Below are 23,465 nucleotides of genomic sequence, written 5' to 3'. Positions count from 1 at the left end.
AGGCTGACAAACTTAAAGCTAAGTCGGAAAAATGTGTGTTTCATTCTTCCTCAGTTTCTTACCTTGGATACATTTTGTCAGAATAAGGCATGAATGGACTCACACAAGGTTGAAGCTGTTCTTACCTGGAAGGCACCCAAGTCAGTTAAACTAATACAGCAATTTCTTGGCTTGGCACATTTCTACCAAAAGTTTATAGACCATTTCTCCTTATGTGTTCAACCTATGAATGAGTTACTGTGCAAAGGCTCAGTCTTTCAATGGACAGCCAGACAAGACAAGGCGTTCCATGGGTTACAGGAGGCCTTTACTCAATCTCTAATATTACGCCAACCCAACACTGCTCTACCATTCAAAGTGGAAGCTGACGCTTCATATTCTGCAATCGTAGCAGTATTACTTCAGGTACAGTCTGATAATCTGGAACATCCTGTGGCCTTCCTTATTCGCTCCCTTACCCGTAGTGAAGCCGACTATTTGGTTTTAGAGAAATAACTTTTGGCAATCAAGCAAGCATGTGTTGAATGGAGACATCTCTTGATGGGCGCCCAGTACCAGGTTGAAGAGATCATCATAATCTACAGGCCTTACAATATCTGGAATGTAATAACAGCAGACAAGCGCAATGCACCGATTTCTTTGCACAGTATGACTTTCGAATAACATACATCCCGACAGCTCCAATACTGTAGCAGATGCCCTATCCTGGAAACACTTGGTTATTAATAAACAAAACAGGATAGCCAAAAGGTTGTTACCCTCAAAGACCTTTGTTTTTGTTGTACACTCCTTTTTTGAACATTTTTGTGATGAAACCAGATCCCTTGTTCAAGACCCTGCTTCAGTTTCAGGACTTCAGGAAACACAAGGCTATCTATGCAAGGACAACAAGATTTATATGCCATTGCCACCCATTCGTAATCTGGTGCTTCAATTGTTTCACGATCACCCTGCAGCGGGACACAGAGGGGTTACGTTCACCAGATAGCTATTTCCAGGTACTTTTGATGGCCCACTTAGCATAGTAATGTCGAAGAACACATACAATTGAAATATGTGCACAGAATAAGCACAGACCCCAGAGGCCCTCGGGCTGTTAACACCATTACCAGTACCCACGAAACCTTGGATGCTATAGCAACCAATTTTATCATGGAGCTTCCTCCTCTAATGGAATGACTACCATTATGGTAACCGTTGATCGCTTTTTGAAGATTGGGCACTTTTCAGCTGCATCAAAGCTACCAACTTTCCTGGAGATGGCAAAGATATCTTTTTAGGACATTTTCTGTTTACATGGTATGCCTTCATCAATTGTCTTGGACAGAGGGCCTCAATATATTTATTAGTTCTGGAAACATACCTGCAAGACCCTGTACATCAAATATAATCTAACCTCAGGATATCACCCACAGCCCAACGGACAGAATGAGCGGACGGACCAAGTACTAGAACAGTACCTGTGTTGTTTTGCAACCACTATCAACAACAATTGAGCTATGTGTTCTGATCTTGATGGTCGTGCCGATTATTGAATGCCTCCATCCCCAAGTACCACACAGACAGAATGACCAAATACTGTATGTGCAATCTTTAAGGCCACAGGTGTAGTGAGCCGTCAACTGGAACCAGGAAACGCTGGAAGAACCCCTTTGACCGCTGTAAGGCAATAGACGGTTATCACACTAATGCAATATGGACACAGTAATAAGGAATTGATTGAAGCAAGGCTTACCTAGATGAACTGTGGGCCAGGTTGTAATGCAATAGGGGCAATCAGCAGAGACAATGGGTCGGGTTTCAGAGAGGCTAGGCTGGTAATTCCACACCTGGGCAGGTTGACAAAAAGAGTCCAAAAGAGGAGTCCAAAAACACGTAATGGGGTCGAAACCAGTTCAAAGCACAAGATCCAAGCAAGGGATAGTTTGTTTGAGCAATCCGTGAAGAAGGTGCAGGGTTGAATACCTTTAGAACCAAGCAAGAAAGTTCCAGGGCAAAGGTAACAGATGAAGCCAGGAAGAAGTAGAGTATCCAAAAAACAGTCCGTGCTCGTAGAGCCAATGAATCCTTGATGAAAACAATAACGCCAAACAGTCCTTATGAGAAGCAGTTGAGAAGCGCTGCCAACATGGTTTCCGGCGCTTTTGAATGTTAGTTGTAGTCACATGATGCAAAAACGCGGCAGCGTGGAAAATCACGTGATGGCAAAGGATAAACGTGATTGACAGCAGTTCATCTCACTTGACGCGTGAATCGCCGTGTTCCTCGGCGGTGCTGTAAGGTATACGAAATTTTCCACGGGAGTTGCCAGGACAATGAAGGTCGGAAAACACCTGGAAAACCAGTCATCCTTCTGCAGTGTTGAACAGAAGGTCGTTTCCTTGTGCCCTGATGTGCAGTGAGAAATGTGCCAGGTAAATGTGGGCTGATCGTGGGTTGCCTAGTGGGTTGCCTAGTGGGTTGCCTAGTGGGTTGCCTAGTAATGGGCACACTGGGAGACATGACAGAGCCCTCCCCCAAGGACCCACGACACCGTGGGCAGGAAGGATGATCCCGATGGAAACGAGCTACCAGTCTAGGGGCGTTAATATCCCGGGAAAAAACCCAAGAGCGCTCCTCAGGACCGTAACCCAACCAATCCACAAGGTATTGCAGTCGACCCTGTCTAAGAAGAGAGCCCAAAATGGCACTGACCTCAAAGACATCTGGAGAGGAGACCGACACAGGGGCAGGAGGAGAGATGATACGTGTGGAAGGAATGCAAGGCTTGAGCAGGGAGACATGGAATACCTGGTGTATACGCCATGTTGATGGAATCAAAAGACGTAGGGCCACAGGGTTTAGGATCTTGAGAATCTTGTACGGGCCAACAAATCGAGGCAGCAACTTCCGGCAACCAGGGATGTGCAGGTGGCAGGTTGACAAACAGACACGGTCACCCACACGGTAATCAGGGGCTGCCGCCCGTTTCCAGTCTGCCTTTGCCTTCATAGACACTTGGGCCTCACGTAAATGGAGAAGGGTCAGGTTATGAACCAAAACCAGATCGCGGGCGCAGGCCGTAGCGGCAGGGGCAGTAGAGGAGTCGAAATCAGGGAAAGGAAGGGTTCGGGGATGCTGGCCGTATAAAGCATAGAAAGGAGAAAAGCCCGTGGAGGAATGCTGAGAGTTATTGTATGCAAACTCAGCGAGGTGGAGAAGATTCAACCAGGTATCTTGGAACTGAAGAGTCAGGCAGCGTAAGTATTGTTCTAGGGTCTGGTTCACTCTCTCCGTCTGCCCATCGATCTCCGGGCGGTAAGCGGAGGAGTAGTGGGCGTCAATACCAAGGAGCTTAGTGAGGGCTTGCCAGAAACGTGGGGTAAACTGTGAGCCACGATCCGAAACCAGGACCTGTGCCAAACCAAAAAGACAAAACACTGATTTGAAGAATAATTGGGCCAATGTAGGGGCAGAGGGTATCCCTGTACAAGGAATAAAACGGGCCATTTTGGTGTATGAGTCAACGACTACCCAGATTGTGTCATAGCCCTGTCTGCGAGGTAGATCTGTGACTAGATCCATAGAAACAGTGTGCCAGGGTCTGGGGGGTAGAGGCAAAGGTTGGAGCAGACCTAGTGGTCGACCACGGCGTGTTTTGCACTGAGCACATATGGAGCAGGAGTTCACATAGGCCTCCACATCGCACCGCATCGATGGCCACCAGCACCAGCGCTTTAGTAGTTCCAGGGTTCGTAACTGTCCAGGGTGACCATTGATGGCGGCATCGTGGGACCAAGCAAGCACCTGATTGCGTACATCACTTGTGGGGAGAAAGAGTTTCCCGTGAATAAATGGTAAGTCTTCCTGAAGTACCAAATCCCAATCTGTCAACTCATTTGGATGTTGTAAAACCCATTGCCTAATGGTGGATAGCATGGGTAGGGATGGTGTGCATAAACAGACTACATGACCCTTCCCTAATAGTGTTTCAGGATACAAAGACAGGGATTCCCCCCCAGGAGAACGAGAAAGAGCATCCGCCTTGCCGTGGGTAGTCCCCGGCCTATGTTTCACTACAAAATCATATGCAGCGAAGAAGAGATGCCAGCGTACCTGTCTGCTATTTACACATTTAAGGGAAGCCAGGTCTTGGAGGTTTTTATGGTCAGTGTACACTATGGTCTGATGTTTTGCCCCTATAAGGTGATGTCGCCATGTTTGCAAAGCGTCCTTAATGGCCAACAATTCTTTTTCAGTAACCGTGTAGTGATATTCAGAGGACGTAAACTTCCTCGAGTGATAGGCTATGGGATGCAGCTGCCCCGTGGCTGAACAAGGTTGAGAGAGCACTGCACCTAATGCAAAGGAGGAAGCGTCGGCCTCCAGGACAAATGGAAGATCCGGATCCGGGTGTTGAAGCACCGGGTCGGAAGTGAACCTGGACTTCAGGGCCTCAAAGGCCTTTTGATGCTCCGGTGTCCAACAGAACGGAGCAAGGGGGCTGGTTAAGGCGGTTAGCGGTGATACAATGGAGGAAAACCCAGCGATAAAGCGCTGATAAAAATTGGCAAAACCAAGAAAAGATTGTAACTGTTTCAAGTTGGTTGGGGCAGGCCAGTCTATGATAGCGCGGACTTTCGAGTTGTTCATGGATAGGCCACCAGGAGTTATGTGAAAACCCAAAAAATCCACCTCCTTAGTGTGGAATTCACATTTCTCGGGTTTAGCGAATAAGGCATGATTTTTGAGGGTTGTTAATACTTCTTTAACATGGACGATATGTTCCTCCAAGGATGAGGAAAACACCAGAATGTTGTCCAAGTAAGCCACTACGTATATGTCAAGAATATCACTGAACACCTCGTTGACAAATCATTGAAACGTAGCTGGGGCGTTACATAAACCGAAAGGCATCACAGTGTATTCAAACAAGCCCTGTTTGGAGCAGAATGCTGTTTCCACTCGTCTCCCCGATGCATACGGACAAGGTTGTAAGCACCTCGGAGATCCAGTTTAGTAAAGATGGTTGCGCGTGTCATTTTATCTAGTAGTGGGGAGATCAATGGAATGGGGTACCTGTTCTTTATGGTAATAGCGTTCAGTTTCCTGTAGTCCACACAAGGACGTAAGTCCCCTTCTTTTTTCAGTACGAAAAAGATGGGACTAGCAGCCAGAGAGCAGGAGGGTCGTATGTGGCCAAATCGTAAGGCTTGTTGGATGTACTCCTTTAGGGCCTGTTCCTCTGACTGAGATAGAGAATATATCCTGCTCCTTGGAATCACTGCATCAGGGACTAAATCAATGGGACAATCATAGGGTCTGTGTGGCGGTAACCCTTCTGCCGTGGCCTTGTCAAACACAGTCAAAAATTCATGATAAACCGTGGGGATACCAGCCAATACAGCCCCTACAGTATGTGTTGAGGGTACACTTTGCATTGTCTCCTCTAGACGGGAAGAGGCCATTGCCCCAAGAATACTGGCAGGGGAGGAGAGCATCTGAGATTCTATCAGGCAGAAGTTTTGACAAATATCAGATTCAAAGGTGACTTGACCTGTACCCCAATTGATTAGTGGGTTGTGTTGTCTCAACCAGGGAATGCCCAGAATGACACCGAATTGCAGGGTGGTGATAAGATCGAATGACATAGTTTCCTTATGGGTGTCTTGGATTATCAGTTCCATAGGAGTCGTCTGATGCATGATAGGACCGGAAGCAAGGGAGGTACCATCAACTGCTTGCACTGGTTCTGGGTGTTCCTTCTTAATCAAGGGAAAATTGAGTTTGTGGGCCAATGCTATATCGATGAAACAGCCAGTGGCCCCAGAATCGATCACTATATGTACCTGATGTGTAAGCTCCCTAGTAGGTTTCAATGAAGCTTGTACCACGATAGGTCTGATGGGACCGAAAACGGGTTCAGTGGGGGACATGGAGGTGCTCGCCCGTACCCCCGCTCTTAGGGGCGAGCCTTCTGAAAACCCTGATTCTTATTTCTTGGGCGTCGTGGACATTCTTTTACATAATGTCCGTTGATGCCACAGTAAAAACAAGAATTATCCGTTCTTCTGCGTTCCCGTTCAGCCTGAGTAATGGGACTCCTAATCCCACCGACTTGCATGGGTTCAGGAGCCGACAAAGTCGAGGATGTTTGACTTGAAAAACCAACCTCTGCCTTACGCTCAGATCGACGTGCATCAACTTGCAGGGTTAGGTCTACCAACTCGGAAAAAACAGAGGGAAGGGCCGGGATCACTGAGAGGGCGTCTTTCATAGTATTACATAGCCCTTTGTAGTACACAATAGCTTTCCTTTCCTCCGGCCATGAGGTCTCTGCAGCAAGTTGGTTAAAACGTGTTATATATTCAATAAGTGTTTGGGCCTCATTACACGGAAGGCGGTAATCCAGGGTGCTATTAGCACCCTGGACCATGCCGGTAAATTACCGGCACCGCCTTGGCGGAAAGGGGATTTACCGCCCCATTCCAAGGTTGGAGGGGCGGTAAATCCCCCTTCCGCCATTGCCCTTCCCCATTCCCATTTCTGCCCCATAGGGCTCTATGGGAATGGGGAAGGCGCTAATTACGGCACCGCAATTTTGCGGTGCCGTAATTAGCTCCGAGGTCCCTTAGCGGGTTGGTACTTAACGCCTGCAAGAAGCAGGCGTTAATTCCTCCAACCCGCAAAGGGACCTCGTAGTACGGCGGTAAGGGTTAACGGTCACCGTTGCCATTAACGGTGACCGTTAACCCTTACCGCCGTCCGTGTAATGAGGCCCTTTGTCTGCCTTGTGAGAGCTCTAGTAGTTCCAAGTCTCGGCATTGTGCTTTATACCTGGTATCGAATACCTTCGCCATTTCAGTTACTAGAAGATCGAAATCATATAATGCTGGATGGTTATTTTCCAGTAACGGGTTCGCCCAAGTAGCTGCCACGCCAGATAAATGAGAAAGAAGGAAGGCTGCCTTGGTGACGGAATCTGGAAAAGCTTGGGGTCGACATAAAAAATGTAGTTTACACTTGTTCAAGAATGTGCGGTATTTCCTTGGATCACCTTGGAATCGTTCTGGGGCAGCAAGGGGAAAGGAAGTAGGAAATAGTACAGGAGTGGGAGTTGTGGGCGGAGCGGGTGGAGATTGGGCTTGAAGAGCGTCTTCAATCTCGGCATCAGCCGGTAGAGGATGGCGTGTGCTTTGCAAGCTATCGAGACGGTGGTGGATTGCCGTTGTTGCGGTGACCATATCGATCCTAAGGGCTGCAACTGCCTGCATTAAAGCGGTCACGGGGTCCCCAGCGGAGGGATCCATAATCAGGACGACCAAAAATGGCTTCTCAGTCTGTTCTGATCTTGATGGTCGTGCCGATTATTGAATACCTCCGTCCCCAAGTACCACACAGACAGAATGACCAAATACTGTATGTGCAATCTTTGAGGCCACAGGTGTAGTGAGCCGTCAACTGGAACCAGGAAACGCCGGAAGAACCCCTTTGACCGCTGTAAGGCAATAGACTGTTATCACACTAATGCAATATGGACACAGTAATAAGGAATTGATTGAAGCAAGGCTTACCTAGATGAACTGTGGGCCAGGTTGTAATGCAATAGGGGCAATCAGCAGAGACAATGGGTCGGGTTTCAGAGAGGCTAGGCTGGTAATTCCACACCTGGGCAGGTTGACAACAAGAGTCCAAAAGAGGAGTCCAAAAACACGTAATGGGGTCGAAACCAGTTCAAAGCACAAGATCCAAGCAAGGGATAGTTCGTTTGAGCAATCCGTGAAGAAGGTGCAGGGTCGAATACCTTTAGAACCAAGCAAGAAAGTTCCAGGGCAAAGGTAACAGATGAAGCCAGGAAGAAGTAGAGTATCCAAAAAACAGTCTGTAGTCGTAGAGCCAATGAATCCTTGATGAAAACAATAACGCCAAACAGTCCTTACGAGAAGCAGCTGAGAAGCGCTGCCAACATGGTTTCCGGCGCTTTTGAATGTTAGTTGTAGTCACATGATGCAAAAACGCGGCAGCGTGGAAAATCACGTGATGGCAAAGGATAAACGTGATTGACAGCAGTTCATCTCACTTGACGCGTGAATCGCCGTGTTCCTCGGCGGTGCTGTAAGGTATGCAAAATTTTCCACGGGAGTTGCCAGGACAATGAAGGTCGGAAAACACCTGGAAAACCAGTCATCCTTCTCCAGTGTTGAACAGAAGGTCGTTTCCTTGTGCCCTGATGTGCAGTGAGAAATGTGCCAGGTAAATGTGGGATGATAGTGGGTTGCCTAGTGGGTTGCCTAGTAATGGGCACACTGGGAGACGTGACACTATGTTATTACCTGTGGTTGGTTATGCCTGTAAAACTGCCTATCACTTGTCCATTAAGAACACACCATTCTCTGTGGGTTATGGTTAACATCCACAATGCCTACTAAACTCTCCTCTTCAGGAGAACAGAGCACCAACGGTCTCACAGTGGGTGTCGGAATTCCAAACCACCCATCATCATGTTAAGGCGCAATTGAACCAGACTAGGGTTTCTATGAAAAGATTTACTGATAGACATTGACAGGACACCCCTTCTTATGTCATTGGTGACTTGGTTTGGTTAGCCTCAGCAACCCTACCGTGTCATCTAGTTCCTTCCAAACAGGCACCCAGGTACATCGGTCCTTTCAAGATCATTTGTTGTGTTAGTCCAGTGGCTTATGTACTACAACTTCCACCTACATGGAAAAGGATCCATACAGTCTTTCATACTTCACTGCTTTGTCCTTAGCTCGGTAAACCTAATGATCATTCAGACCTGGTCCGACTCCCTCCAATCAATGTTGGTGGTGAACAAGAGTACGAGGTTGAGTTTATATGTGATTCTCGCTATCGACATGGAGTCCTTCAATATCTTGTCCATTGGAAGGGCTATAATGTCTGTGACAGGACCTGGGAACCAGCTCATCAGGTTCATGCACCCAGATTGGTGAGTCATTTCTATTGTTTAAAACCCTACAAGCCCATATTCAATCGGCTTGGAAGTGGGCATGCTGTCATGACTCGCCGAGTGCAACGCTTTCTCTATGCTCTGTGGTACAATCATGCCTTGTGGGGAAGGCATGTCTAAGGGTCTAACTGTTGGATCTGAGCTGGCTAATCGCAGCGCGCCTTGGTTCAGTCCAGGAAGACAAATGCCTGCAGTTTGCCAGAGCCCTCGCATCAAAACCATTTTGTAAGTTGCAGTGGCACTGTTCGTACTTACCTACATAACCTGTCTCTGTTTTCGCTGACCTTCTTCACCCCTCCTACCCCCCGCTTGTGATGTACTTAATGTTTCCTGCTGGGACTTTGTGTTCCTTCTTGCTTCTTGTTCTGTGATTCCCTCTGCTCTTTAGTTCTTCTTTGCTCTTGAGATCAGCTTGCTTTGGATTCTTCCTCTGCATTCCTGTTCCATCGGTTTGCTGATTCCTGCTGGTAAATCAGTCTCTCAGCATTACGGCCATGAATCATCATTCTGCTCATCTCTGCTAGGATATCAGTCACGGAGAGTGTGCTGGCCTTGTGCATCATTCCAGAAGGGTTTTCTACCCCTGGAGGGTTTCCCCTCTGGAATTTGGATCTACCTTGGAGGGTAATAACTGAGAACCTAGTGAACTTGGTTGGGGTGTCAGTCTGGCCACCTCGAGAGATAGACCCTACCTCTTCAACACCAAGAGTTGCAGGAAACAATAGGTAAGAAGGGTTACTGCTTCATATTCAGACAGTGGTACTGACACTGGAGCATCCTTCCCTGTATGTCTAAGCTTGCTTGCAGTCCTTCCATCCGATTTGAGAAATATTTATCCACCTACCCACTCATTTGTCGGGACTGTCACATTGTTATCCCCACTATGTCAAAATATCTCTTTGTTGTCTCCCTTCAATTGCACTCTTTGCATTGGTAATTTATAGCCTCTATTTCCTTATTTGCCCGCTTCGCACCGCTAAGCATGTCCTCACTGCTATACGTGGGTGGTACATGAATGGGGTTGGTATAGCCTGTTGCTGCTTTTAAATCCTTTAAGGGGTAAAATCCTTCACTTTCTGTTGTGAGGTCTGTGGTTTGAAGAGGAGGAGGAGCAGCCGTGGATGAATCGCCTCCGCATTGCATTGGCTCAGCATCTATTCTTTCTTGGTTGGGTCCTCTTCCCCATCCTGAAATATTATCCATAGCTCCAATATAGCTAATCTGTTACTCATTTTCTTCCCTTTATAGACGGCATGTAAATATGTAATCATGTGTTGCAGCACATGTTTGGAAAGACTGCCCTCCCGGGGTCGAAGTTTCACCATTTTGCCTTTTGTGTCATGAGTCCATTCCGTGCTATACTTGGCGATCTTGTCTTGATATTGTGGAAGGGACTTGAACAAATGTTGAAGCGGTGTATTCCCCATGGTGTAACGTCACTTACTGACTGCCAATACTTACTTGACCTCCAATCGGGATTATCGACATGTTTGAATAGCCTGACAATTTTGTAAATTTCACAGTCATTGTCAATTTTCAATTAAATTCTCCAAAACCAAGAAAGTTCTCAAACCATTCCACCAGCCTCTCTAGCTCAACACCATCAGCAAGAGCATGCTCCACGCACCACCCACACAGTATTCTCTGCCCCTAAAAGCCAAATCAAAATTCTTTACATGCTCCTCGAACCCAACCCAACCCAAATGGCATAATACTCCTCGATAATCTGAACATCATTTCATCAAGTTAAAGCCCATCATCTTTTGTTTTGAACACTTCCCGCTTCTCTCCTTTTCCACTTTCTCTTACAACCACATCTGTGCCCCTATAGCGGGCCTTCACTCCCACAAAGGCACACTTAGTCCTATTGAAGAACCTTGTGCATGATGTCACAAGCTCAAGGAGGAAAGAAACGCCTAATACTTCAAATATATTTCCAACGATAACAACACCCCAAAACACAACAACACAAATTAGATAACACACAGTCGTCTTAATGCCTCTCAAACCACACGTAATACCAAAATCATATGGCCCTTCTTCTATACCGCCACATATAGGAATAGATCTCAATAATATAAACTAAGACACCACCTTGTGTGACCTAAACAAGCACCTAGACACAGGGATACATACATAAGTCATCCGTAAACCAAGCTGGACTGCCTAGAGACAGGTATCCTTATTATTATCATTCTTATATTTCATCCGTAAACTAAGCTGACTACCTAAGCAGACCACCTAGAAAAAGGGATACTTTTTATTGTCTTTTTCTTTATTCATTCGTAACCCAGCTAAAGTGCCTGGAAACAGGAATCCTCCAAAAAAACATAGAGATGCAACAACAAACAACACTTTCACTTCCCCAATACATGTATAGCTGAGTCTATACTTACACTCCATGGATCTGCTGAAGCCCCTTGGACACACCCTCTTCTACAATCTGCCACTCTGCCATCAAGTCTTCTTGGCGTCCTGTGAGGAGCAGGCTGGAATTTCTCCAAGGCGACTCCTGATGAATTTCTCAGTATCAACACTTGGTTTTCTGATCTGGTGCTCACTGGTCACGATGCACACCTTCAGGCGCGTGGCTGGAGAAAGATGGTTTTAATGCCAAAAGGTCTGGGTGACCCTCTTCTGTGACCACTTGTAATACAGTTGAGTTTATGGCCCTTAGGAGCGTGCATATGAAATGGATGGGATTACACCAGAGTAATTCTGAGTCCAAATAACCGAACTAACTCAGGAAGATGGCAAAAAACTGTTTTATTAGCAATTATCTAAAACAGGGAGGTTACAACAAACATCAACGGATGGACGCTCAGTCTCTAAATGATCCCTCCACAAAATATGGTTCTTATGCATGAAAATGCGTCAGAGTGACGTCATACTAGGTGACAATAGTGAAAAACCTATACAAGGTTTATGGAAACATCTAAGTATACATTTGTATAGGAGTTAGGTTTGTTATTGGTTGTACATAATTAGGTGGACAACTTATGCTTACCTCTAAAAAGATGTAATTTCAGAAACATTAGCTACACAGTTTCTCATTGGTTTTCAGACTATAAGGTCCTTCATTATATGGACTAATATAATTGGTTGCCACGCTGGTGCCATGTCTGAAACATTCGGTTCATTTAGCAGCATGTAAGCCCAGACCCAGGTGCAAGGAGATAGAAGTTGAAACTACCTCACCACCCAATTAGCCCAGCATCTCTCATCACCCATGCCTTTTACCATACAATTGTCTTTGTCCTTGGCCTTGCAGAGTAGTCTTGTCTTTGAGAATGCACGAGAGTGAGGGAACACGCTATCGTCTCAGGAACTCCAAGATCAAGCTCTATTTATTTCTTTCTTTATTTATTTGTTTGTTTGTTTATTTATTTATTTATTTATTTATTTATTTAAGATTTATGTAGCGCAAATCCACTGACCCTGGGGCTAAAGGGCGCTGACAAATACAGAAACAAATAAAGGATCCAGGAGAAAAAAATAAATTGCATGGAAGATGAAGATAGTAACAGAAGAAATGATCACAGACCAAGAGGTTATTAGTTGAACAAATAGGTTTTAAGTCCTTTTCTGAAAACTCTGTTTGAGCTTTCAGTTCTCAGATTCAGAGGAAGGTTGTTCCAGGCAATGGGGGCAGCAGAGTATAAGGCTCCAAACTTGGTCTGAGATAATTTACAGTTTGGAGCAGTTAACTGGTAGAGATCATTAGATCTTAGGCTATAGTTGCTAGTTTTGGGCCTCAGTTCCTCTTTGAGGTAAGCAGGACAGATTGTTTTAGACAATTGATGACAATTGATAAGAGGCGGAAAAGAATGTGTTTCTTGATAGGAAGACAATGAAGCTCCCATTTGAGAGGGAGATATGATCTGATATTATCCATAACGACCTTGCCAGCGTTATTCTGCACTACCTGCAATCTATTTACTTCACAGTTTGAGAAAACGATCAGGAGACTACCACAGTAGTCTATCCTGGAGCTAATCAGTGCTCGAGCCAGTGTTTCTCTACTAGTTTGAGAGAGAAAGTGGCGTGCATGAGAAAGTAGTTTGATTCATCAATGTTTAGATCGCTCTGAAGAATCACCAATGCTGGAACATGGATGAACACCAAGGGACACACTCCACCCCAATTCCTGGGAAATTTCATATATGCTCTACATCCGCAGGCACAAGATCAATGCATTAAGACAGCTGTCTCTTTTCTCATTCCTGGAACCTCAATTGTGGTTTTTCACCCATTATTTTGCCCAATGTAATTTTTTCCATGACCCCGGAAACACATAGTCACATTAACCAATGGGACTACGACTACTGGGCCTGATTCGTCTTCCACCCATGTCAGAAATTTGGAGTACTCGGCCCACGATTTCAGGCACTCATCATTCACCTTCTGTTATCCTCGTATTGCTTCCTTCCTCAGAAGATGAGCATCACAGGACATCATTCCATCTTCTCATCCTTTACTCATGCTCGCTCATCAATAGATTACCAGCTGTGATCATTCCCAGCATGCAGGCATCCAAGCCTTTTCTGTCATATCAGAACAGTTCATCTTCTTAATCTCCTCAATGATCACCTTATCTTGTCATGCAGCAGCATACACACACATCTCGTCTTTCCATCCACGTTCCTTCTCCATCTGTGTAGTCTTAATATAGTCATCCTGGTATGGGAAGGACTGTCTTGTGTTCCATCACAATGTTGCCCAACTCCCTTCAAACAGTCCCTAAGTATTACATGCTGCAAGATGACTGAAGAACTTTGCATCGGATGCTGACACCTCCTTCGAAATGAAAGTCTTTACAATATTCATGGCATAGGGGATGAGAGAGCAGACATAGCGATTCTCATTGGATGCTCTCTCCCTCACCTTTTTCATGTGCTGATACCACATATCATTCCCCAACTGGACTGAATTGTCTAGATAGGTACATATCCCCTAGTTATCTTCCTCTGCATCCCTTCTATGTCATCTAACATACCCATAGAGATCATAGAAATTGTCATCATTTGTACTCAAAGTAGGGAAGATCATAGGAGCACTTTCTTCAAAGGGACCGTTAGGAAAATAGAGATCTCAGAATTTAAGATACAGAAAGATAAAGAGAATACACACGCACATAGAAGTCTGGAGAAACATTTGGTGTGCCATTCCAACACTTTTTGTTTGACCTTGTGCTCTTTCTATAATCACATTATATTTCTCACAAATCATTTTTAATACAAAAATTCAATTCTTTTACATTTGTAACTGCACAATCTGTTCAATGATAGCAATCAGGGGTCTTCTTATCACTTGATCATTTTTAGGATCCTGTCAAAAGGTATACATATTGATGTCTCTTCTGACAAAAGCAGGGTAAATCTGAAATATAAACACAAAAATAGCAACCACAAGCCAATGCATTTTTCTTTGTCAACAGGTATCATGTATTTATCGATTAAAACAAATATACTCCACAAAATAAATCTGGCTACTGATCTCTCTTCAAATTTCAAATCAGCAACAGATGTTCAGGCATGATACTGATGCAATATTTATTCCTTCAATTAATTTCTAAAAGTTTGTTTCAGCCTCTCTGCAAGTCTATGCACTTCCTGCTAAAATGTGAGAGGAGTGTACATTGAATTCCAGTTCAAAAGAAATATGTGCTAATCACTTGTTGTTTTATCATCCTTCCTCTTGGTCATCGATCAAGTCTGCACTCGCTGAAATTCTTCTTCTTGTCTTGCTTCTGGATCAGCAACCGCTGGAGGAAGGGTCTCGCCTTTGCAGATTTTTATATCACCTAAATGCAGCAAAGATCATCTTCTCAATACCTTAGCTGCAGAAGGGGAGACTTCTTCAACACTAAAGGGGCCATTAAACCTAGGTTCGTGCCACTTTCTAGTAAAATATTTAATGAGAATCAAGTGACCAACATAAAAACTTTGGCGGTGGCAATAGTTCACTGGGGTTGGTCCCTGGATTGTCCTCTTCCATGTTCCTTGACCCCTCCCTCCGATGTTTGATTTTATCTGAAAAGAAAGAAACACTGGTAGTCATACATGTCAAATAATTGTGCATCTCATTACCTAGAGTCTTCACTACACTATGGGCATCACTCCTTACTCTGGATGAAGGCATCAGTGTTGTTATCTTGTGACACCCTGTCACTAATTCATGAGAGGTGAGGTGGTGGTCAGAACCTGGCTGATTCCGAAGTGCATATAATTCTAGGTATCAGCAATACAGCCATGAGGTGGTGGTCAGAACCTGGCTGATTCCGAAGTGCATATAATTCTAGGTATCAGCAATATAGCCATCCCATTTTTAAAGTCAATTTGATCTTGATGATCCTCTCCTTGAGGAGGCCATTGAGTCTCTCACATACCTAGTTTGCTTGTGGGTGATAAGCAGAAGAAAACATGTGCTTGATGCTCAATAGAAGCCCTATTTGTTCAAATAACTCATTGACAAATTGTGGCCCATTATTGGATCTTAGTACTTTGCACACACCCCACCTTAAGAAGACTTCTCTCACTAGAAACTTTGCTGTGCAAGTGGCATCAGGGTGTGTACGTGGACCAACTTTGATCCACCTAGAGAAGGGACATGCCACTGCTAATAGATACCTATATCCATTACATGTCTGCAACATATCGATGTAATCGACATATAGATGCTGAAACTGACCATTAGGTGGAGGTATTACTCCTCTGATGGTTCTCAGTGTATGTCCAGCAGTAAACCTTCGAGTATTTCCCCATTCAGGGAACCCGGACCCAGTCACGATTTTAGAGGCAACCATGCCCTTGTTAAGGGCATGGCTACCTCCAAAGTCGTAATGAGGCCCAAAGTCTGTTTGTTTAGTATGTCCTGTGCATTTTACGACCGCTATGGCCAATAAGGACACATGTTGAACTGGAGTGCCGTCTGCGCGGAGGTACCTCCTTTTCCAACGTGACAGTCCTGCATGTACGGTTTATGTCACATAGGCGGAGTCACTGTACATTGTCACTTCCTGCCGTTTGTGTTTCTCGAGCATGACAAGAAGCGCTACCAGTACTGCAGAAGGTGCTTAAAAATGGGACACTAGCCTTGCACTCGCCACTACCTCATATTCACCATTTAATCTGCATCTTACAACTGCAGAGCCTGAATGCCTCTCCCCACTAGTCTTGTCAATTTTCAAAGACCCATCAATAAAGAGAATTTGCACTCCCACCAAAGCATTTTCCTTCACACGGGGTATATCATCATAGAATTCCACATAGTTTGCGCAGTCATGCACATGATCACCTTCTTCCACAGAATCAGCTAAAACGTGGCCGGGTTCACTATTTTACACCTGGCAATTTTTTTTGCTGGATTGGAAATCATTACTTCATACGCTGACGCCCTTTGTGATGGCAATGTACCCTTTTGTTTCTCTAAAATTGCAAATAAGGCATGCTCCGCGTAAAGAGTCATGGAAAAGCCAATGACAATACTTGTGGATTTCTCAATTGCAGCAGCCAAAGATTGTTTGCATGTGAAATGTCCTCTCATAATGGGATCTAAAATCCTGCTATAGTATACCAAAGGCTTGTACCCCAATGTTGTCCTTTGTGTGAGCACTGCTGTCATTACGGCCCCATTTGTGTGTGAAAACAAATACAATTCCTTGCTATAGTTGGGCATCCTTAAAACTTGAGCTGTACAAATTGCTCTTTTCAACTCCTCAAATCCTTCCTCCATTTCTTCGGTCCATTCTGTCTTTTCCTTACCAACTTGTGCTTTCATTAACACTTGCAAAAGTTGCTTTGTATACATGCTATAATCAAAAACCCAGGCTCTGTAATAATCGCACTAGCCCAGAAATTGTTGCATTTGCCTCACTGCATTTGGCTTTGGCATTTTCATGATAGGCTCAGCTCTTTCAGGTGTCACTTTCTTTCTTTCATGTGAAATTAACTGACCTGTGTACAACACTTCTTCCTGACAATGCTGTAATTTCTCTGTTTCCACCCTGTATTCTTTGTTTGCTAATATAGTAATTAACTGAACAGAGTCTTGTCGGCATTCATCTTCTGTTTTACCACAAATCAATATGTTATCTAGGTACTGAATTGCCGCACGTTTAAGTTCAATGTTACTAAAAATCCATCTGTAGGACCATGTTAAAGAATGATGGGTACTCACAATACCCTTGAGGTAAAAAAGTTTGTTTTATTCTCTTTTCTCTGAATGTGAAGGAAGTCAGATCTTGTGAGTCCTTGTGCAAAGGGATCAAGAAAAACACATTTTTCAAATTGATCACCGTGAAATATTTAGCTTCAACTGGGATACTACACATTATTGTCATAAGATTAGGAACTGAAGGAAACTCTGTCTCTACAGTCTGATTATAAGAGTGTAAGTCCTGGATAAATCTCCACAACCCCCGCTTTAGATTTCTTCATTGGATACATTGCAGTATTTCACAATGATTCCGATGGCAACAGGATTCCCTGATTCATCAATGCTGAAATAGTCTAGAATAGGCCTCATCAGCTTCTCTGGACATAGGGTGCTGTTTTGCTCGTGGTAAAAATGCTACTGGCTTGAGTTTTGTTTTAACCTCCCCTATTCCCTTTAAAGGCCTATGTCATAGGGGCCCGTAGTCTAAATGACACATGCAACCTTTTCTAGCTCTTCCTGAAAGAAGGCAGGTCGTTTGCCACATTATCATTATTTGCTGTGGGATTTCTCTTTTCTCAATCTTTATCCCATATATAATGCTCTTAAAGAACACCACTTCATCATCAATACTTTTTCTCTAAACATATATTCATTTGTTATGTCAGTCAATCTATACCCCTCTTCAAGGGCCATCACCATTCTCCATGATCTACCTTCATCATCCACCCCTTCAAGCATTGCTATCTCTCCTCGTACTGCCTGTCCGCCTTCCTCATCCATTGGGATTTATGGTCTAAATAAGAACTCTTCAGGAACCCTCAACCTCTTCCTCACTATCCCAGGTAAACATGTTAATGAAATGCTCACTCAATACAGAAAGAATTCCAGATCTACCAGTACTCCTTGTAGAGCCACTTGCCCTGTAAATGCTAGTGTATTCCTGGGGTGGAGCACACTATTCCCTGATCAGTGAATGAAATTGTCATGTTGAGTTTCATCATCAAATCTATTCCTAAGATATTAACTGACGTCTGCTGTAAATATAACAAGGGGATAGACATGTCACACTCCCCTATAAAAACAGGTAATTTATCAGTAAAAGGAATTACATTCGTAGCTCCAGAGAACCCTTGAGGATTCATGGCAATACTTGACATTGGATATGTTACCTCCCATATACAAGAGCGTGTTGCTCCTGTGTCTACAATGAAAGAAAAAAATGTGCCTCCTATCGTGACATCGACCCTTGGTTCCTCTTGGGCGACTGGAGTCACTGATAGTACTGAACACATCAAGTCACCCTGTGAGCTGTCCTATTGAGGGTATAAACACGTCTTCATCCCTTTGAAATTATTTCCTCCTACCACATTGAGACCCCCTATCCTAGGTGTCAGTATGTGGCCTGTATTCGCATTTTATTGTGTTTGCATAGGTGCTTGTTGGGATTGCCCTTGCAGTGGCTACATTTGTACTTGCCCCTGCTGTTGTACTTGCTGTACCTGCGGCACCTGTGCCTGATATGCTGTGTGATCCTGAGCAAAACTCTCTCTGGTGTGTGGGCTGTATGGCAGTGGATAATCTGTCCCCCCTCTTCAAAACAGTCCGTTTTGTTGTGCATTTCATCGGACCCTACATACATTAGCAATATGCCTTGTTATTCCACAATTAAAAAATATTGTTGGTGGCCCTCTGGCAAATCCTCCTTGGTTATATCCTACCCGAGTATTCTGACTCTCATTCTGAGTGTTCTTAAATCCTCCATGGGTGTTCTGGAATCCGCCTCCCCTTCCTCTTAAACCTACACCTCTACCCGTACCCGCTTTGATCCATCGGGCATGAATTATGCAGCTGCGATGTACCCATCGCTTCATGCATTCCTACTTGTTCTCCACTTGTCAATACTGCACCTTATATGCCAAATTTAGACAATTGTTCCTTAAATAACTTCCTCCACTTTTCTGTTCTCATCTTTCTTTTTATTCTTCTCTTGTAATAACTGGCAATGATGCACAATGGTTAACTGTATTTCGGCCCATGGCTTCGCTTCCATCCCTACTTGTTTTTTCATTTGTCTCTGCATTGGTTCTGGCAATCCTTGACACGAAATATGATAAATAGTGCCACATTTTTTCCCAAGGCTCACAAGATTCAATCTACCCTTTCTTCTGAATATCCTGAATGTAAGCAATGGGGTCTTCATCTTCTTTCATTTTATGTGTCATAATTGAACTCATATCTGATGTATAAATACTGTACCCTGACAACCCTCCAAACATCTGCCCTCCAATTATAAAACATCGCTTCATCATGCACTGCATTTTGTGCTGTCACACTTGCATACCCTGCTCGCACCCATATGTCATCAGCCCTCTCCCAAAGAATAGCTGTATACCTGACTCTCCTTTCTCACTACATGATCGTCTTCGAGGAAGCTTAGGATATGATATGGGATCTGGTTTTCTTTTTTTTTAGGGTGTTCCAGAACTGATTATCTTACCTCCTTATCCATTGGTAGGTTTCATGGGGGGATGCATGCCCCCTCTCCCTCTGTCCCACATCCCAATTCTCTTTCTTCATCTGACATTGCTAAACCCCAACTGGTGTGACTATCATCCCCTTCGTCTTTATCTAAATGTAGTCTGGTCCATGACAGTGCTCAACATTCATCACTGAACATGTTTTCTTCCTCAGTTCATAATGCAGGTACCGGGGATCGGTCACCGCTCCCTTGAGTTCCATACTCGCTCTTCTGCCTTAATTGCTGATAGAACTTATCGATCCTTTCTCCAATATTTTCTGCATCATATCTTTCTTCTTCTAGTGCTACTGTAGGTGTTTCTGGCAATATCTCCTTTATCAGGAGAATCTCTCTTATTCTATCCCATCGTATTTCTTCACTCGGTCTCATTCGTTCCTTAAGGATGAGACTGGCATCCAGACCTCGCTGCCTCCTATTCTGTTTTATGTCTTCATACACTTCCCTCTCTTCCTCTTGCCTGAGTATCTCCCTTCTCACTTCCTTTCTTCATTCTTCTTCTTCACTCCTTCTCTGTAACCTTCTGTCCTTCACTCTTTGTGCTTCTTCCTCCTCTCTCTTTCTTTCCTTCGTATCCCTTTCTTCTATCGCTCTTTGTCTATTGTCATACCATCAATCCCTGCTTTTTCTTCCTAGTTCATCCTCCCTCAATCTCCTTTCTCATTCCCTGTCCTTCTTTTCTTACTCATCATTATCTTCTCTTTGCCTAACCTGCTCAATGCTTTTCCCATCTAACTTGAGTAGTATCTGTCCTGCCATCCATTTGTTCTATACGAGCGTTACCTCATCAGCCCTATCCTTTTCTCTCGTCCATCGCTTTATTTCTCAGTCTATATCTGTTTATATATTCAACCTTTTGCCTCTTTCTTCCTTATCTTGTATAGACTTACAGGCATCTTCCTTCCTTTTGCCCGCTTCTGGACTATTGTCGCTACTGTACGCGGTGTTCATATGTTGAGTTACTATACCCTGCTGCTGCTTTCAGTTCCTTTAGAGGATAAACTCCTATCTCTTCTGTAGTGACACTCTTAATCTCTGACAAGGAAAGAGGAGTTGAGGGCTCACTGTCCTCCCCCTTATGCTGATTAAGCATCCACTGCTCCGGTGGCGCGTCCTCCTTCTCCTCTTGGTACATTTTCCAAAGTTCAAAAAATTGCCAGCCTCTTCTCTAATTTCTTTACTGTGTATGCAGCGTGCACGTATGTGGTCATGTGTTGTACTGCTTTTGACAATGATCCCCCTTGTGGCCATGGCAGGAACATTTTATCAGCTGTACCCTTTAGCCATTCTGCACTGTACTGTTTGAGCGTAGGTGCATGTTTTGGTAGTGTTTTACAAAGATGCATGACAGGAGTGTCCTCCATAATGACAAGTCCCAACTGACTGTCAATACTTACCAGATCATTACTAAAATCTCTATCTCATGGCTAACCAGCCACCACTTTTAATCCTTTAAAAACACTAACTATTAGTAAGCCACATCAATTGCCACTCAGTCCCATTTTGTTTCAACACCCTATCTGTCTTTGATTGGCACCAATCATTTATTACACTTTACTTCAAACAATATCACTTCTAATTTTCAAAGATTGATTTTTCTTAAAACATTGTCCAACAAATAATACTCAAAATAATAACACAATAAACATTAATAGCCCCAGTGATCACCTTTATAACACACTCTTAAATGTATAACTGTTTATAATAATAGGTATACTTCTCTCGGCTCTACTTATTTTACCCTATACAGGGTTTAAGATGTAACATTTCACAGTCCTGACTGTGTGTATTCCCTTTATTAATACTCTGGTTGGAGTTTGGGACGTCTTCCTCTATCTCCCTTTAAATAGGATTACTTAGGCGTTCCTTTAGCTACACGAACTTTTCCGTTACTCAAAATATCACAATCCCGCCCTTTTATATTGCCATTTGCCTTACTCTACTTACATTTGTTAATTAACTCGAGGTCTTTGGTATCGACTCCTCCTTCAATCTGACCACATTGCCTTTCGTCCGCAGAGCGCCTGTAGAAATCGAGCAGGGATTTCTTCAAAGAGGGACCTGCCCACCATCTCTAATCTTCTTGCAAACCGCTCATATGTATTCTTAGGCATCTTGAAGTTTCTGCGCAGCAGAGGGTATACGTGTGTCCATCCTCTAACTATGTGAGTCATAAGTATTTGCTTCATATCTATCAGCAATAAACTAAAATGTTCATGTAGCTTTGTGCAGGGATTCCTGTGTACTTCAGGTCTAACACATCTATGTCATGATATCAGCCATGACGTCATCAGTGTTCTTCGAGGTTGCAGTCAGTTGACTTGTTCTATTGATGACTGCTGTATCTCTTCGAAATAGTCATCTGGGTCTGGTTGGAATGGTTGTCTCAGTGAGTAGCACTTTTCACACCTTCGGTACATCAACGATATTGAGGAAGACCCCAGAAGCGATGTACATCGCTTGTTTCTCTGTCACAGGGCTGAGAGTATTGCATGTTGAAACCAGAAGTTCACAACACTGTTGGATTGTGACCAAATGAATAATGCCTGCTGGAAGTGGTAGCAAATGTAATTATTAGAGATTCAGAAGGCAGGAGCGTCTGTTGAACCTATCAAATAAATGAAAATAAATCAATACAAATGCTTGACTGTATTTAACAGCAGATCCCTGCGAGGGTAATAGGAGGAAGCAGGAGGAGGAAGAGAATGATGTGCTAGATGAAAGAGAAAAACAGAGACAAAGGATGATTCGAGCACAGTGTTGTTATGATCTTGTTAGGATACCGTCGTAAGGGGCAGGAACACAAAAGAAGGAGGAGAGAAGTGAGGTTCAGTGGAGAAAGTGATGTAGAGCCTAATAGGACGAGGGAGTGTGAGTTAAGACAAAAAAGAAGACGGTTATCCCCTCAATTTTCTCCAGTGTTATGATTTATAATCCACCGTTTTTGCCTTGTTAATGCCAGAATTGCTTGTTGATGAAGCACAGGGATTACTCTTGCAGACAGACAACTCACCAGCTGATTGGTGTCCCCACTGTCCCCTTGGCCCAGTGCCACACAGGAACAAAGGACGGAAAGGCCCACGTTCCTCCTGCTTCATACTCTTCATACCCCAACGCCCAGACTATTTCCTTCTGGTGGGTCTCAATTCTCCTGCAGGCATCACGCTCCTACAGCTGCTCTGGTTGTTTTCATTGTGCCACCTGCTGACTCCAGAGCAACAGTCACATCCTCCTGATTCCACTCACATGCACACGCTCTCTCTGCCAAGACAATTTTGCACACTGGTTAAACAGCCAATGAATGCAGATAGGAAAGGGTGTCACACCTCATAAGGTACCTTCACGAAGTCCCATACAACATGGCCTGCACCAACATTTTCTCCTTAGTGTCCACCTAACACATTTAGGGTCCTTGACTTACCAGTGTGGAGCTGACTTCCATTTTCAAGTAAAACATACCATGGCTGTTGAAGGCATGCCCCTGAACTCTCATGATAGAAAAAATACAACCCGCTAGGGAAAAAAGGCCAGGAGATTTCTTGTAAGGATAACAAGTTTTAATAACACAAAAATAAGGTTGCCAGCAAAGAACTTTGCTGCTCGAGAACATTCTGCGAGAAATTAGCACAAGCAGAAGGCTATAAGGCAGCTCATGTGTAACTACTACAAGACATTGCTACTGTATCATTATGGCGTGCACCTGGGAAACTCGGGGACTGGCACAGGGGGAAGATCATGATCATGGTGACCCACACATTCTTCGCTCAGTGCATATCACACTCTCCCACCCAAGGCTTCCAC

Source organism: Ambystoma mexicanum, chromosome 2q (genome assembly GCF_040938575.1).
Source record: "Ambystoma mexicanum isolate Mex_15411 chromosome 2q, UKY_AmexF1_1, whole genome shotgun sequence".
NCBI classification, from domain to species: Eukaryota; Metazoa; Chordata; class Amphibia; order Caudata; family Ambystomatidae; genus Ambystoma; species Ambystoma mexicanum.
Note: the sequence above shows the minus strand (reverse complement) of the source record.